The sequence below is a fragment of the Apteryx rowi genome, unplaced genomic scaffold, assembly GCF_003343035.1.
Source record: "Apteryx rowi isolate R43461 unplaced genomic scaffold, aptRow1 scaffold_191, whole genome shotgun sequence".
NCBI lineage: Eukaryota > Metazoa > Chordata > Aves > Apterygiformes > Apterygidae > Apteryx > Apteryx rowi.
Window position 1 is genome coordinate 878,476 of NW_020448208.1, and position 17,915 is coordinate 896,390.

Sequence of the window (17,915 nt, forward strand, 5' to 3'; positions counted from 1 at the left end):
ATCTTGACCCAAGAGAATCTGTCACTAGTCCATTCTGTTTCAGGCAAAGTGTGCACTTTTTCACCAGATTTCTTTGGAGAGACAACCACTAACAGAAATTCAGTTAGACTCAGTACTTTTCTAAGAAGTTACATTACAAATACTTTATCCGCTTTTAATCTTTTTACACCATACTTAACTGCCTATAAAGCAGTCAGATATGACTTTATGGATCTGCTGGGCCATAAAATAAAAAAGTGGTGTTATTAAAATAAAATGCAATGCAAGAGACCACAGTACATAATCACATGCCTTTACTGCCAGCACACAACCACTCCCAATATTTCTTATTTTAGTACTTTATACATTTACTCCTGCAGATTTTCCCCAAATGTGCTCTCAAGTAATTTGCTGCATTAAATTATGCTGATCCTTCTTCTTTTCAGCATCCCAAATGGAAAATGTTGTGAAAGAGAGACATCAGACCTGTTGATCAAAGGGACGCTTGTTTAAGAAACTGGTAATTAAGTTCATAACGATTGAAACAGTTTGTCCGCTCCTCCACTGGTTTTCTTTTTGCTGTTGAATATATGGTAACTCAGTGTTGTGGCAATAGGAAAAGCAGGGCTGGAAGCTGACAGAGGAGAGGAAATTCATGGCTGGGGCTCCGTGGTATACTGAGGACATGGATGAGAGGAGAAATGGTAGCATGGGACAGAGAGGGGTTGGAGTAATGACAATAAGGGTAGGAATGGGCTGGAGAGCTCCAGGATAAACTTTGTGCTTTTGGGTGGAAAGACAACTATGCTAGGAAAAAAATTTAGGGGAATTTAAGTAGAATAATAAACTAGGGTTCTGCAGTGAGAGGCTAGAACTGCCAACTAGTCTGTAGTAAGAAGTGTGGGGGAAGATCACCAAGCACAGAGGACAGAGATTCACCCATGAAATTCTGTAGTCTCCTTTTCAAGACTGCCAGCTCTTCCTCCTCCCACCTGATTTTTTACTCTACTGCCACAATTTTTTTTCCTATTGAAAATATGTGGCCTCACGCAGAGACTGAAATAGACCTCATAGGGAAGGAACTGCTAAGGGAAAGCCAAAAGTGTATATCGCATTTATACAAAAATGTGATGGAAAAATATCTTGCAGAAAGAATGTGAAGAGGCCAAAAGTGCAGTTATAATTTGTTTTGCCTTTCAGAAACTTTAGACCATGCCAGATTACTCTCTTGAAGAACAGAGATATATTTCACCCAAAATTAAGATTTAAACATGTAAACTGAGAAAGTTAGCATTCTGGATTTTATAATACTAGATTATCAAAGGTTTATGTTCCTTTAAAAAAAACAAGTGAATGTGATTTTTTGTGTTTCTTATTTGTAAAACATGCAAAAATGTCTTTTTTACAATCCTATATTTTCATTTACTATACCGGACACTTTAAATTATGCTAAAATCTCTGTATGTGATCATATGAAACTTCAGATCCCAACAGCTGAGAGGCTCTTGGGTAAACTTAAAACTTACTTATTCTTATGTAGCTGATTAGAGTGTGTACAGTATTTATAGTACAACAGAGCAGGCAAATGAGAGTAAGTGGAAGAGTGAGTGAAAACTGTGTGAGAGGAGCACTGACGTTCTATTTCAAAATATGCAAGTGTTGGCAAGCATAGCAATTTTAAACCTCACTCCCTCTTTTCATAATTCTTCCTACTGAATTTTCTATAGCAAACAAAAGAAAGTCTTTGTTTCTATAGGATAATGAACTTGAAATCCCAGAAATTAATCTTGAATCCCCCAGTTTATGCATTTTTAGTGCTGCTCTGGTTACCATAAAACCATGGGTGTTTTGGTTTTTACTTCACAGAGATCAAGAATTAATTTCCATTTCTTCTTCATGTATGCTATTTTAGAGAAGGGATCAAATCAAGACCACATTTCTTAAAATATGGCCTATAAATGCTTACAAATGCATAGTATTCATTCTATTATTAGAGTATGCACAGAAGAGTAGCTGCAATTCTATATTATTCCATTAAGAACCTCCCTTTTCAAATGTGATAGTCATTTAAAAGTGAGATGGGAGTGCCCTCTTGTGTTTAAATAAGAATGATCTGGCCATTTTGAATGGTCATCCCATTCAAAATTACAAAGTGGGGAAAATTTACCCATTCCTGTATTGAACATGGATATCTTCAGCTTGCTGGAGGTCAGATCTAAATGTCTGATCAGTGTTGCAAACCAGATTGCTTATGAGTACAAACAAGACTTCAGCCTCATATCTTCTCATGCAGCTTCTTACAGCACACTTCTGCTTCACCAGCTCTTCTGCCCCAGCCTTCAGAAAACTCACACTGTGTGCAGGCCCACTGCCCCATCCCACGCAGGGTGTGGAAGAACATGGGCAAGAGCCACAAGCTGCCCTGGTGCATACTGTTCCCTCCCAGGGCCTGAGAGGTGTGTTATGCCTCTGTTGCAGAAATGTGGGCTCAAGTAAGAACAAGTTATTGCAGATCCTAGCTTGGTCTCTGGTAACTTGAAATGGGGAGAAGGGAGAAGAGGGAGGGATTGAGCTGGACCCTCAGGCATCCTGGGAGGGCAGGACATATGTAATTTCTTAGGCTGCTTCTGCCTACAACCAGTCTGATGGGCTAGATAAAGCCTTCTAATGCTCGGACACCTCTAATATAGTATGTATTAGTTATGGTGAAGCTATCTTGTTTTATCCCTTATTGCATGTAAGAGACTGATCCTACAGTCAACCTGTGTCATGGACTCCCATTGCAGTGGAAACTGCTTAATTATGCTAAAAGCTGCAGGATCTTCAAGAGAAATGAATTAACAAGTGAGATCCGTTCCTCTCTTCATATCTACTTATGCAAGAGTAAGTGCATGCCTGAGTAACCTATGTATATCGCTTATTCCTCAGGAGAAAGAAAAATGAAAGAAATTTGACAAAACAGTGGTTATAAATGCTGTGTTGGCACAACGAACTAGCATCATTTCAAGTAGATTATCTGATACTTAAGGTAACATAAAGCATCACAATCACTTTGTGATGAGCTTCCCACTCCAATAGTGCTTATGAAGTTTCTTTTCCATTTTTATAAAATAGACCATCATCAAAGGATTTTTTTAGTGCAGGTGACACAACTTTTGGCATACTGTGGTAACTTCTGAAATCTTCTTAGCTTTTCTGTTGTTTTAGAAAAATAGAGGATTGCTTCACATGATGTTTTATATCCTCTGCTCCTACTAAATCCAACAGAGAGGCCATATCACACTGAGTCCATGTATCAGTGGCCTATGTACCTGGCCCTGTAGCCAACGTGTCAAGAAAAAGCTGCTGGAGGACTCTTTTCCCTATGGATGTAATATGTCAGGAATTGCCATGGGCTAAGTGGGATGACCGCAGTTAGAAGAGGCCATGTCAAGACCAAAACACAGAAGGATGCCTACAAGAGGACCTAGGATGGTATCTCCCATGGATGGTCTGGGAGGAATGAGGAGAAGAATATGAGAATGTAGGTGCTCCTGCCACTGGTACCAAGTGTCCTATATACTGTGGTGCAGAGTCCCTGACAAGGAAGGAACTTGATCCCCTAGCAAGTGTATGATACCTCTAAGGAGAATGGCAAGACTCAACGTGCCTGTATGCTACCAGCTCTTTTCATCTTGGTCATAACTTCAGTATATGGCAACCTGCACTTGCCAAGACTACACAATCACTCTGGCAACTGTGCCAGCTCCCCACAGGAAGTTACCTGCACTATAGCAAGTGTTATTACTTTGCACTGTGCCTGCAACTACTAGGGACATTCACCAGCCTCTCCATCTGCACATCTGGCATCCTGAACACCCCTACTCAACACCAGGCTGCCAGCTGGCAATGGGCTGCTTGCCTTTCCCAAGACCAGGGAGTGGCCATGCCTTTTTATATCTGGAAAAATACCACAGCCCTCCACCATGGTCCTACTACTTGTGCTTCTCCAGGTGAGGTTGAAGGGCAACAGCTCTTCCCTGGTGGCCTGCTCTGAGATCACCAGCAGTCTGTGAAAACTCCCCCAGCATTGTTTGCTGAGAAAGAATAGAGAATATCAGTGAGTCTGTCTCCTGGTCATCTATTCTTGACTCTCAAGAGTGGCCTGGCTTGGGGATCCCCAGGGAGGCTGATGGGAGCAGAGTGAGCTCTGACACTCTGGTAACAATTGGAGATTAAGGAGATTCATTTCTATAATAGCCCTGAGCTCAAGCTTCACATCACAACTTCTCTGCTCTGCATGGTCCCTGAATTCAGAAAAACTGCTTGCTCACAGGACATTGCCTCTAGCAGGGCAATTGCTTCCTTCTCACAGGTACTGAACCACATAACTAAATCACATCTATAAATTGCATATTCTGTAGACAGGAAGAGCATGTTCTCTGAGCTGACAAGGAGTGGCAGTCTTGTGCCACATTTTCTCTACACAATATATGCAGAACTGAGGGTCAGAAAACAGGATGGCCTTGTTCTATTCCATTGTCCATCCAGCAGCTGACCAGAGACCGTGCAACTTCTGAAATGCCCGGGACTTCCTGCCTGTTGCCCAGAGAGCCTCAGTGACTTCCTTTGAGGGAACAACTCTAATGGCTGATTTATGTTTTTTAAGGAATGTTACCATGGTTATAGGATTAACTATGCTGCCATCCTCTTTCTGATCTTTACAAATACAGCACTCCTACCTCCAAAAATCAGACAGACTAATCTTACATATCCTAGGGCAGAGGCTATAGCACCCTGTGTATCAACTGTCCATATCCAAGCAATTCAATTGTATTCAGATACTTACAATTTCTCTTTCAATACAAGAGTAAATAGTAGCACACAGGAGGTAAACAGATTCTTAAACCCTCAATATTGTTTATTTTAATGGCAGAATTCTTGTATTCAGGCATAGTCAAATAGGTGCTACACTGTGTTTTGGAGGGTTTGAGGGTGAGGTTTCACATCACATTTAAAGCTGCCTAAATATTAGCTGCTGTCAAGGGAGATCACCCTGCTCAACCCTTCCCCACTCCAGAGTGTGTGCTCCCACCACTTCCCTTCCGTTAAATCTAGTGGTTATGTGGTCACGGTATGAGTCAGTTCAGGTGGCTGACCTGCCAGAAAACTAAAGCTACAAAAAAGTTAATTGCTTTCTATCACACCAGATAGTTGTCTTGTAGCAGCGTGATCATTAGCCCATAGTGGTGACAGGGGAGGAGGGGAGAACAAAGCCACCTCTTTCAGCAGCAGCTCATAAGATCTACTTAGCTGTAAAGATAAAATACACCTGTAGAAAGTGCTTGATCTCTCCCTGTGTGTGAAGAACTGAGCTGCTAAGAGCAAAATAAGATGCAAAATCCTGCTAAAACACTGTCCTATTGCTTAAAAATAGCAAGGGAGTCTTGCTATTTTTAAGAACAACACAGAAACAAAATATCTAGAATAAAAAGGATTTGAAAAATACCCGTGTCTACACAAGTTTACTACATGAAAAGACCTGTGCACAGTACAAAGAGAAGCCTGATGCAAAATTAAACTTATTAAAGTTAATATATTAACATTGTAGATAATGCTGTTACTTTTTCTTACATCTTTACTATGTTTAAAAAAATCTTTGTATGCACTTTTATATGCATGCTATGGGTAAAATAATCTGTATGCATATTTTATTTTCTTGCTTTATCAAATGAAACATTCCAGCCAGCTAAAGAAGTTTCCAAGAAATCTCTGCTTCAAAGACAGTGCCTCCTTCTTACCCAGAGATCTGTACTTATCATTTCCAGATTCAATTCCAGATGATGGAATGTAGTTTTACAACTTCTGTTTTGTTGTAATAGTTCACATGGCACTTGGTTATTGAAAGCTGAAAATGTGTTGTTTTTCCTGGTTTTGTATAGGGTGTAATTATAAACTATTTTAATTATAATTGTAAACAAACCTATGAAAAAGTGCAATCTTAAGAACAGTGTTGTTTAAAAAAATCAAATACCCAGCAGGCTTGTCTTCTGTAAGAATGAGATACAGCCTCTCATTAAGGAATGCAAAGATATTTTTCCTACTTAAGTTGAGTTTGACACTCAATTTGTTAAGGCTATATGAGAGAGAAACCTTTTTTCCGTATTTGGCTTTCTCCTCCTGTTCATAAAATTATAAACTGTTTTAATACAGAGTTTTCTAAGAATATTATTTGAAAAAAAATTTTTCCCCATAAATATCTACCACCTTCAATGGTAGATTAAGGACAATGTAATGTTACTTCAATGTAATTAAAGAAAATATGTGTAACTGGAAAATCATTTATAGCAAGCATTTGCCTATCCTTATGGCCATGCTTACTTAAGAGGTTTGTTAACAAATGTCCTGTGGATAAACATAAGTTTCCTACAGGAAATTTCCAACAACATAGCTATTTAATTGCAGGTCTCAATATCATTGCTACAACAAAATATTTCAGGCACAAATATTAGTATTAGGAAAAGTATGACCTATCCAGCAGTTTTTAAGCATTTTCCCTACTCATGACAGAGTCATCTATCAAATAATTATTAAAAAAGGTTTGTTACCTTCTCTGGTACTACTGAAGTTAATTTGAACACCTATAAGATGCTGAAGAATCTAACAGGCTACCATAGAAAATACACTATGTCCAAGACATACTTTAAAACACAGAGTTTCAAGATGTTCAGGAACACACAGACTTACTATCTTTTTGTATATGCATTACCAAATGAAGTATTTGTGAGAGGAATGCTATATAAGGACTATACATGAAGATATTACATTAATGAATGAAGTGACTGCAAATGTTATTAAACTTAGCTGTGCCCCTGAACAATGAGCAGAATATTAAATAGCAGAGCTTGCTCTGCTCCCATCTTTTCCCAGTACTCCTATTTCAATACTTTCATCTCATCTGAGCCTGTTAATCTAATCTCTCTAGGGTGAGCAAAAAAAAAAAAAAAAAAGATAAGCAGTAACTATATAGCAGTCAAAAGAAGCAAWCTTTCAGTAATATGCTGTTTATGGAAAATAACATAGAAGAGATCTGAGCACTGAGAGACAGATAATGTTCCCAAGCATTAACAATGACTCAGATTGAGATTTTCCTCATAAGTATTTTGGGGGATACTGAAATGCTACTGTAGTTCAAGATAATGACAGCTTCTCCTGTTAAACAATAAAATAGTTATGGTAACGCATTCCTGGAGACATCACAGAAACTTATCCTGGTAAACAGAGAAAAATAGTTAATTTAACTTAAAATTTTTAATATTAACTAGTTTGCTTGTCATAACATGCCAACTTTAATTGTTTCTTTTACGTAACTAAATGCAGAGGGTTTGGGGTTTTTTTTGGTTGCATAAAACTTAATTAAGCTTTACCATTAATTTTAGCCATATATAAACTGATCAGATTATGACAATAAACCAAATAGGTCTGTATCAATGACCATTGTACATTTAGATACTCTTTGCAGAAGAAACAAAAAACAAATATCCACCACAGATGTACTCAACTTCAGAAAGGTAAGCTGCATAAAAATGAAGATGCTTATTAAAAACAAAACTAAAAGGAACACCTATAAGCGTTAAATACTCACAAGTATGGTATGGTATGAAGACAATCTGAGAACACTATCTTGAAGGCATAAAATCACCAGTCAAGAAAGATTTAAAAAAGGACAAAAGGGCCAACATAAGTAAATGCCAGAATAAAGTAAATGCCACTATACAATAACATATCCCTTTTCAAATACATGGGGTGTAGGAAGCCTGCCAGGGTATAAAAGGAATATTCAGAGAAAATTAGGCCATGCAATTGCATTAATTTTTTGCTTCTGTGTTCAGTATGGAAGATTGGGGGAAGTTTCCCACACCAGACCCCTTCTGAGGCATTCATCAGGGAAGTTGCTCCAAACTTCCTGAGGACATTGCTGTTTAAACAGGACCAGATAGTATTCTAGAGGAACCCAGACGAAATATTTGAACTAGAATATTACTAATTGTGGTATGTAAGCAAGCTTTCACTTAAAATTGATCTTGTACCAAAGAATGGAAAGTAGCAAACATGATTACAACATTTTAAAAAGGTTCTAGTGAAATCCAGGAAACTACAGCCCACTAAGCCTGACATCTATACCAGACAAATAATAGGAGCTCATAATAAAAAATAGAGTTAGTAGAACTTGAATAAATATGATCTATACGGGAAAAGTCAGAACACTTTTTGTAAAGTTAAGTCAAGCTTCTTATCAGCAAGCATGTGATAAGGGAGGTTTGCAGATATAGTGCATGGGTTTCCAGAAGACTTTCAGCAAGACTCTTTTTTAGGGAAACTAAGCAGACATAGGATGAGAGGTTGAAAGATAGGAAACAGAGGGTAGAAGTAAATGGTTCATTTTCAGTGGAGGAAGAATACCACAGAAATTTGTACAGTGACATGAGCTGTTCAACATATTCATAACTGACCTGAGAAAGGTGATAAGCAGAGGGGTAAAGAAATCGATTACTTGATTATTCATGGCTGAAAAATAAAGAGCTGCAGAAGGAGCTTAAAAAATGGGTGGACATAACAACAACACATGAAATTCAATGTGCATGAATACAAAGTATTGTTCATTGAGAAAAGCAATCATAATGTCAAATATGAAATGATGGGTTCTGACCTTTATTGTTCAGAAGTCAGATCCTGCAGTTATGATGGATAGTTCTATAGAAATGTCAGCTCCATGCACAGTAATAATCAAACAAACAAACCAAAGTTTCGGAACTGCTTGGAAACAGAGAAGAAAATAGAGAACATCATTATGCTACTGTATAAACCCATGTTGTGGCTGCTTCTTGAATACAGGCTGCTTCTTGAATTACTTTAGGACAGCCATCTCATAAAGAAAAAAGTTTAAAAAAGAGCAATGAGAGCAAGGTCAAAGGTAGGAATTGACTCCCATGTGAGGAACAACTAAGTAAACAAGGATTTTTCAGCCTGGAAAAGAGACAAGGGTGGGGGGGAAATTGTCATGGGGATTTATAAAATTGCTGGTAGAAGGAAATGGCTGCACAAGGATGGATTGCCCACTGCTTCTTCTAAAACTATGCAATAAGCTAATGACAGCTGGTACAAAGCAAACCAAAGGAGGTGTTTTTTCCCATAATGCTAATTAAGCTGTGGAACTCCTTGCCATGGGCATTGTGGATGCTAAAATTTTATAAAGATTCCAGGATAGACTTGGTAAATTTACAGATGACAAATTAATTGAGGGTTGCTATGTTCACAAAAACATCTCTAGGAAATCTCTGAGTTTTACATTCCTAGAGGTTGGGAGAATATTCAGATGAAGAATCACTACGTGCTTGTTCTATTCCTACATCCCTCCCTAGGCATTCACTTTTGGCTAGAGTTGGAGGCAGGATACCGGGGGAAGATAGACTTATGGTCTGACTCTGTACAGCTGTTCTTATGTTTTTATGATCTCATTTATCATAAGCAAAATGTGTTTGTTTTTCTGTAACACTAAAGTGGCTAAAACTTAGAAAAGATATTTGAGAACAAGTACAAATAAAGGACTCAGATCTCTATAGAAGGTTAAGAACATGGTCAAAATCATAAGCTAAACAAAATTGTTTCACTGCTGATGCATTCTATGATGCATTTTATGATTTTACAATGAGTACCATTGTCACGCTGTCATGCTATGAAGGTTCAATAGCAACGACTGAGACAGTAATATAATAATAATAATAATAAAAAAGATGTTTATTTCCTCACACAAGTTCTTGGATTAGTAACATCCATTAAMATAATGCRATTACTAATTTAGGAAGGATAACAGAAAACCATCAGTTACTAATTTAGAAAGGATAACCTGAAACCGTCGATTACTGCGTTATTAATTGGAAGGACTGCTTATCCCTACTTGAAAGCTAGCTTGTTCACTCTCCTAGTGAGAGGACTCTCAACCTCGAGGAGTTACCTTAACCCAGCGTCCCAGGAAAAGGGGAGGGGGGGATACTCACGGTCCAGCCGGAGAGGATGATCAGGTCCCGTTCCCGTCCCTGCTCAAACTCTCCTAGCTGCCAAGTCTCTTTTTATACGGCTGGGGCTCTGGGCAAACACTGCTTTTGCTGACTTTTAGCAAGTTTCGCAATCACAGGACTGTCTGTTTGCCTGCTTGGGGGGACCCTGCTAGCGAGGCAAGACCCCAGCACCTCCGTATTGCTTCTCCCCTCCCCGGGGGTCCGTGCAGATTCCAGGTGGCAGACTTCACTTCTCCAGTCTTGTTAATCATTCCGCAGCCTTGCGCATATCAGTCCTTGCGCATATCGGTTGGTAGACGACTTTAGTCCTGTTAAGTCCTCTGTTCAGCAGCTTTGCGCAGGTCAGCTCTTGTGCTATCAGTTCTTCTGCATATCAATTGACAAACTTCAGTCCTGTTAACTCTTCACTCGCCCATCAACCATCCGTTCTAAGAAGGAAGAAATTAAAGCTGTATACAATAGACTTCCTGCTTGGAAGATGAGAGGGGAGGGGAACTCAGCATCCCAAAGGATGCACCAGCAACAATCCCACACTAAACCAAGACATGTGAGTCATCAAAGCTGCAATGCTATTGGAGAAAAGCCAGGAAGCCAGATTTAAAATGGGAAGAGAGGGGAAGTGGGGGGAGAGAGAAAAAAAGAGAAAGAACAAGAGAAAGAAAGAAAGAACAAGATAAAAAAGAAATTTAAAAAGAAAAGGAAAGAGGAGAACTTGGAGAGTGTTGCCTGGAGCTGAAAAACCCTCAAGGTAACCCAAACACCAGCCTTTCAGGCTGTGGTTGCTTTAGCCTGGTCTAAATTTGTGCAGGACTCAAAAGAGGCAATCCAGTATGCTCCCAGCATCTTACACCCAGCACTTCTTTCTACCAGCACTGTATAACCAGCATGTATAAACATGCAGCTGTGTGATGAGCTAAATTAGGAAGCAATTCATCTAAAAACTAACCCTTGGTGGCAGCCAGGTTTATGGTTCACACTAGCCTTAGTGCAAACTGTCTCTAGGGAGAGTTTGAGGATGAGGTATTTCTGGATAGGTTGCACCCTCAGCCTAACACCTGGGATATAGCTTAAAGATGCAGAAGCCTTGAGGGAAAAAAAAAAAGAAAAAAGCAGCCAAGAAGGAGCAGTATTTTTAAATACACTCTGGAGTAGTGGTATATGTTTTATTTTGTTTTGGTTATCTTTTTTCAGTCTTGTAATTCAGGAACTCTGTCTTATTGCCTATCTGCAATAAAGCTGTACTTCACTTGACCCACAAGCTTGTCCAGCGCTAGTGGACTTACATGATGATGAGAAATATGAGGCACTCTGGGGATGAAATGTTTGTAAACAGTGTTCATTCAGGTACTGCTAGTAGACCAGTACCCTAAAATCTAGCAGGACTTAGAGGAGGAGAAGTTTCTTCTGCCAAATTACAACAGCTGGTATGGGGTAGCACTGCAAGATGTAAGATTCCCTTTGGTAAATGCATGCCCATGCTTCAGCCACAAAGCTCACAATGCAAAGCAGTACCCCACAACTCTGGACAGGCTCTTAGTCATCTCATTATTTATAGACTATTCTTATTATCAGTGGTAAGCTAAAACAGTGCTCATTTGTGCTGTATATAATATACTTTGGGCTTAAATTATGAGTCTTTCCATTTTTCCTCCAGAAAAGAAATTCCTTTCTTCAAGAGAATAACACATGTAAAAGTTCTCCACAGAGTGCTGTAGAATAAAGTGTAATTATTTAGCATTTAGGAAAGGAAGAGTAAGGAGCTGCCTTCTTTCTTTAAGGATAAACGAGTCATAGTTAAGTGCTGTGATTATTTCGCTAGTCTTTAACCCTGATATCACTAAGGAAGAGTGGTTTAACACTTTCAGCGCCGTGTGGCAAATGTCAGTTTTGGGACCTTCCTAACAGGCCACATTGAAACATCTGCATAAACTAACCGCTTGCCTGTGTGCAAGTTCATCTTCTGAGGCATACCTAAGGCACTATCAACTATTCTCTGATGTTTCTAGCTTCACACACTCCTGTCATACAGAAATAGCAGATTCAACAAGTGTAGGTAGGAGGCACTCAGAGAAAAAGGCAGCACACAGATCATTTTCCTGATGCCTCAGATTACAGCAGGAAAGGGAGGCTGTACAGGAGGCTGATTCAGCTGAAAACTAATTGGCTTTCTGTCTGCAATTGTACAACTTCCAGTACTGTTGTGATGTCTAAAGATGTGTCAGGACTGGGGCAGTCCATTCTAAGGTCTGTTGGGGAACTGTATCCTTAGGCTTTCTAGAGTGAAAACTGCAGAAAGAAATAACACGCATTCAAGAAAGCTTTCTGCCTGCTGTGGGTAAGAAGAAATTTTTCAGCCCGCATGACTTGGAGTATCACACAGCATTGCATGCAGTTTCCAAAAAGGGAAAGGCTGTGCATGTGGTAAGGTTTCAGAGAGATCTAATTAGAGACAAAGGAAAGTTGAAACACTTAGGCAGAGCTATGGAATAAAAGGTTAATGAGTTGGATCCCTAGGAAAGAATAACAGAAGGCAGACGTAGGAAACAAATGTTCAATGAAAAACATTTTTTTTTTAAGTTTAGGAGGTGGAGCTGTATTAGGTTGTCTTTACTTGTTAGCTATGCACTTCACACAAAGATCCTTTAATGCAAAATGTATAAACAGCACCTGGATCAAACACCAGGCTCTAGTACTCATTCTTTCCCTCCTCTCAGGGCACATCGCCATGGCAAGCTGCAGAAGGTAGCGCCTTCGTTTCTCTCTTTAGCCCTTGCACTCCTACCACCTCACAGGCAGAGCAGCCTGACCCCACAGCAGCACTGAGCTCAAACCCCTTAGGCCGAGACAGGCCTACAGCCCAGGCTCCTGGGTGAGGAGGCTACACAACCAGCGGCTGCTACCTCTTACCCTAGGGCAATTTTAATCGAGATTAATCAGTAGGTGCTGAGCTATGCAGTGCATTTAATGCCAAACGAAGCTGACTGGCGCTGGCCACAGGCTGTGCCCTTTTTCCTGAGAGCAGACGGGGAGCACCACCCTGCGAGCACTGTGGCCCCGCTGCGGGGCCGAAACGCGGCCGCGGCCCTCAGAAGCGCCCTGTCTCCCCTCAGCAGCGAGATCCTGCGGAAAACACGTCAATGCTCTGGGTCTCACAAGCCGCTCCAGCGCCCCACGGCCTCACTGCGGCCCGCCTGCGAAGTGCCGGGGCGAGGCCGCGCACCCCCCGGCGGGGCGGGGTAACAGCCACCCGCCCCCCCGCGCGCGCCAAGCGGGGGAGGTGCAGCCCCGCGCGGGGTCACGGCGGAGCCCGCCCTGAGGCTCGCGGGGCAATGGGCGCCGAGGGGCGGGGCCAGTCGGGGCGGGGCCAGCCTCGTTCCCATCCCGCCGCCTCCATATAAAGCTGGCGAGCGCCCCCCCCTTCTCTTTTCCTGCGGAGAGTCGGCAGCGGTGAGTAGGGTGGGGGCGGGGCCCTTGCTTTTTGTTGCTCGCGCAGGCAGGGTTGGAGGGGCACCTAGTCATTTTTTTTAATGCCCTGCTATTTAGGAGGCTCGCCCTCTTTAGCGCGCTCTCGCCCTTTAGCTACGCCACGTAGTAATTGAGGCTCGGAGTGACGGTGAGACTCGCGCTGTGTAAGGGGAGATGGGTTGGAGGGTAATAGGCCGTGTAAGGCCGTGCCGCGGGGGCCGGAGCGCCGGGATAAGCCGCCCCGCCGCATTTGCGGCAATGAGGGGACGGACTACAAGTCCCAGCATGCCTCGCTCTTTCACGGGGGGAGGGGGCGGTGGGGTGCGTTGCCCGCCGGAAGCGGCGGCGCGCGGTATTGTGGGATGGGTAGTTGCCGGGGCCGCCGCGCTCTTGGCGGCGGGGGTACCATTTTGCCCTGGCACGGGCGGTGCCTGGCGAGGCTCTGCCTGGCCTGCGCCATTTTGGTAGGTAGCCGGTGCAGCCCGCCCCGTGGTGCACCTTGCGGGCGTGTGGAGTAAATGCTTTGGGTGTCTTCTGGGCTGATTAACGAGTGCTTTCTGCACGTGGCCTCCGTTCTTAATTGCTAGGGTTGAGAGCAATCCCTTTCTAGGGCGATGCAGTCTTTCAGTTGTAGCTTGAGTTGTTATTTCAAACGCTGGCTAATGCTGGTGATTGAAATCTGCCTAAATGTCTGGATGAGAATGAAATCTTTTACTAACAGGAGTGGGGCTCCTTGCAGAAGGAGTTGACTTGCTCATTTTACATAGGGTTGGTATGCTCCTTTGTGTCATGGCTGTGTTTGTTTCAGCTTGCTCAACCCTAAGTATCATTAAATTGTCTTAAAAGAATTGTAAACATACAGTTTTGTAAAATCTACTTGATCGGTTGAAAAGAAATCACACTAGGAATAAAAAAATCCTTGATTTTCTTACAAACCTGAATCATAAGATTAGTTCAATGCTTTAAATATGGATGCCTTTTTGTTAGGCAATGAGAGAGGAGCCTAGAACAAAGGGAGCTTTACAAAAAAACTTCCAGTGGTTTAAGGACTTTTTTCAATTTGCCTCTTGCAAAGTTGATGTCATATAGCAAGTAGTCTGTCTGGAAGAGGGAGCAGTAGAATAAAAAGCACAACTAAAATTTTAGACTCCATCAGCAAGCAATGATTATGAGCTGGTTGTGGGTTGCAGTCATTCTGTATTGAATTAACTTGCCTGTATCTGACATGGTAGCCTGGGTCAGATGTTAAATGACCAAATAGTAAAAATTTTGAATCTTCATAGTCCATTAGTAGGACTTGATTACTGGGTATGATAAGTAAGCCCGCGTTTTTCATAGTTTAAATTTGTTTGAAACAAACCATGTTTAGTAATGAATCTGCAATGGATTGCTACATTTACTTGGTTACACAATACAGAATGAGAAATGCTTCTTCAGGAATTCTGTACTGTAAAGGTGCTCCTGTATGACACACAAATTTCATGTGTTTTTTTGGCTTGTGGTAGATTGAACACTAAATACATAATTAAAATTAGATATTATGCAAAGCTATTAAAATTAGCTAATGTTTGTGCTTTAGGGACTAAAGGCTTGAGCTAATGGATTTTCATTAAAAATTCTAAATGCTAGTAGTAAATACCTGCTAGAAGTAGCCACATGTACCTAAGTAGTGGATTTCAAGTGGATGTAACTTGTTGCTCCTTTGTAGCTTCAGAATAGCTGTATTTCTTGCTGCTAAAAGACCTCCTGCAAATTAACACTTCAGACACTCAGCATACTGCTAAGACTATAGAAATTGCTCATGACTATCATCTAGTATTGTGTGTGGTTTTATGGCTTGCTAATAAAAATTTGATTGCTGTTTGAGTCTCAAGTTTGTTTTGCTTATTTTTAGGTACTATGAAGAGGAAGTATTTAGTGGTGTCTGATAGCTTGTACAGAAGCTCTAAGGTATGATTCTGGATTTTTTTTATTTGGTTGGTGTAGAAGGAATGTTACATTTTTGTCATTGATCAACATAAGTGTTTCCAGCTCTTAGGCTATTTTCCTATTTTTGTCTGTCTGAAAATACTTCTTGTCAGGTGCCAGAAGGTTGTCATCTTTGAATAACTATCAAGTGGGACAAAAAGGGGCAATAGTATGTCACATTTCTATGGTTGCATTTAAACTGATTTGTAATTACCTAAGCTTTTTATGCTCTTTGCTGTGTGAAGGCCAGCCCTTTATTCAGTTGGTTTTAGTCTCATCTCTTGCTGTAGTATTTTGGAGCAAGTTGCCTAGGGAGATTGTGGAGTCTCCATCCTTGGAGATGTTCAAAATCCAACTGGACATGGGTAGCCAGCTGTAGTAGGAGGGCTGGACCAGATGATCTCCAGAGGTCCCTTCCAGCCCTGGCTGTTCTGAGATTAAGTGCGAAGGCCTATGTGTGAAAGCGTTTGGTAACTGGTACTAAATTATACTGATTTTGGAGATGGTGTGCAAGTTAGCTGTCTGGCTGCCTTGGACATGTGTTGTGATTCATATGAATTCAAATATGTGACCATATAATTATTGAGGTTATGATCCCGCAAACTATGGACAGAAATAGTATTGCATTGTGAATAATTGCATTGAGTCCTTCTTACATAAAAACCTTTGATACATAAGCTTAAATGTTTTGGTGCTTTAGACATTCTGATTGTTGCAAATGGGACCACAAACAATTCAGGCTGACTTTTTCTAGTGCAATATAGAATTTCAAATTGACAAGTATTGTTGAAAGTCTCTTAATAGACTAATTTTGAATTGTTGTATTAAAAAAATGAATTTTCAGCACTTGGTAATCATGATTCTTAGTAATACATGTGATAATGCTGGACCACAGCAAGAGCTTAACGGGCATTTTCAATTTTAAAATCCAGTTTTTGTTTAATTTGAATTCCAGCCTTTCATGGAAACACCATCAGAACTAGAAGAATGCTTGGTACACGCAAGTGGATGTTCCTGAAAGCTATGTATGTTTTGAAGGATCAGTTGGGAGGGAATTAATGTGATTGGCAATATGTATGTATGATTGAATTAGTAGGTATGTAGTTAGCTTAAAAATGGAGGTGTGATTGCTTTTCAGACATCTTATTTGACATGATCTATCTTGAAATATTTAGGCTGAGGTGAGTAGTTGAGGTGGCATATAGTTTATTTGGGTCACTTCAAACCACTGCTGGAGGGAACTGGTAAACTGCCTGTCTGAAGCACGCACACTAAATTTCACAAATGTTGCCTCAAGATGGCTATTGATTGTCAGTTTGCATTTAAGGCTCAGGAGATGAATGCAAGCTTCACTGATAAAGTGAAGAATACAAAGTTGGCATGTGGAGATTTCCTGATAACGAATATTGTCTATACTCCCTATTTGTCTTTTTGGAAATGCTGGGAAATAAATTCAGGAGCTGTATTCAGTTTAATTTGTATGCAGATCAAATGCCTGCAACCAGTGATTGTGCTTGGGAAAGAAAAACTGGGAGGAATGGGGAAACCAGAAGAGTGAAACTTGGTTGTTCCTAAAGTGTTGGGTTATGTTCTGCATGATCGCATTGTAATTGGTTATTTTGTTTGTATGTCTAGTATGGTGTATCAACAAGCAGTTCTAAGAATGAAAGTCAAGCATCCTGATGAGAGATTTCCTGGTGACTCTAGTACAACAGATAGAGGTAATCTTTATTGATTAAGCAGCTGAAGCTTTTTATTAATTGTAATATATTCTTTCTGGCATATATGCAAACTTACATCATAAAGCTTATTTTGTAAAATGTGCATTGCAGTTCCCATTCACTGATGTTTAGTGCACTACTGTAATTATTTGAAAGTGGTAGATCATGATGAAACTGCCAACTGACTTGTTGATGAGAAACTTCATACGGATCTGACTTCTGAGATGAAACAGCTTCTAAGATTCTTTCAAAAGTAATTTAATTTTTTAGTCACTACCCAGGTTAATGTTACTTGCATTACTGTCCCCATGTACAAGCTAGATGCTACCACATTCCGGGCTGTGAATAAGGATGTTAGTGCATTATTTAAACTCACTTATGTTGTCCATGTTTACATAACATGTGCTGTTGCCCTGCGAAAACTAGAAACTATAAAGAGAAGAGAGGTGTTAGACATCTATAACTTGAAATATTCTTTGGGATTAATGGTGCTGTGGCAAGGAAACAGTATTGTTGGTCTTTCAGAACTAATGATGACACTTTGAGAGCTGGTGATGACACCTATGCTTTGGCCCTCTTAGGAAGCACTGTTAACTTAAGGCTTGCTCAGATGCAGGTATTTGGGAAAGCAAACTTTAATGACTAAAAGGTGAATTTGGTGATGAATTAAAAACTAAATTGTATTAAGGCTGTTTCAGCTCTGGAGCTAAACTGACTCAGAAAG

The 17,915-nt window shown here is 40.6% G+C and overlaps 1 protein-coding gene and 1 non-coding gene across 7 annotated transcripts in view; both read left to right on the forward strand.

Moving 5' to 3' along the window:
• The first annotated feature begins 13,431 nt into the window (after window positions 1-13,431).
• SYNCRIP (synaptotagmin binding cytoplasmic RNA interacting protein) overlaps window positions 13,432-17,915 on the forward strand; it is a 50,069-nt gene continuing 45,585 nt past the window's right edge. For 2 of the 6 annotated variants that reach the window (XR_003252977.1, XR_003252979.1), the window contains exons 1-4: window positions 13,435-13,484; window positions 15,397-15,452; window positions 16,426-16,495; window positions 17,106-17,191. The gene's annotated coding sequence lies outside the window, so the exon portion shown is untranslated. Of the gene's footprint in view, window positions 13,485-15,396; window positions 15,453-16,425; window positions 16,496-17,105; window positions 17,192-17,915 lie in introns of all 6 variants that reach the window. The other 4 variants (XR_003252978.1, XR_003252980.1, XM_026062692.1 and 1 more) reach the window with 3 other exon arrangements.
• On the forward strand, window positions 17,353-17,417 carry LOC112964499. The gene has a single exon (XR_003252985.1). It is a non-coding gene; the product is annotated as a small nucleolar RNA SNORD50 (small nucleolar RNA).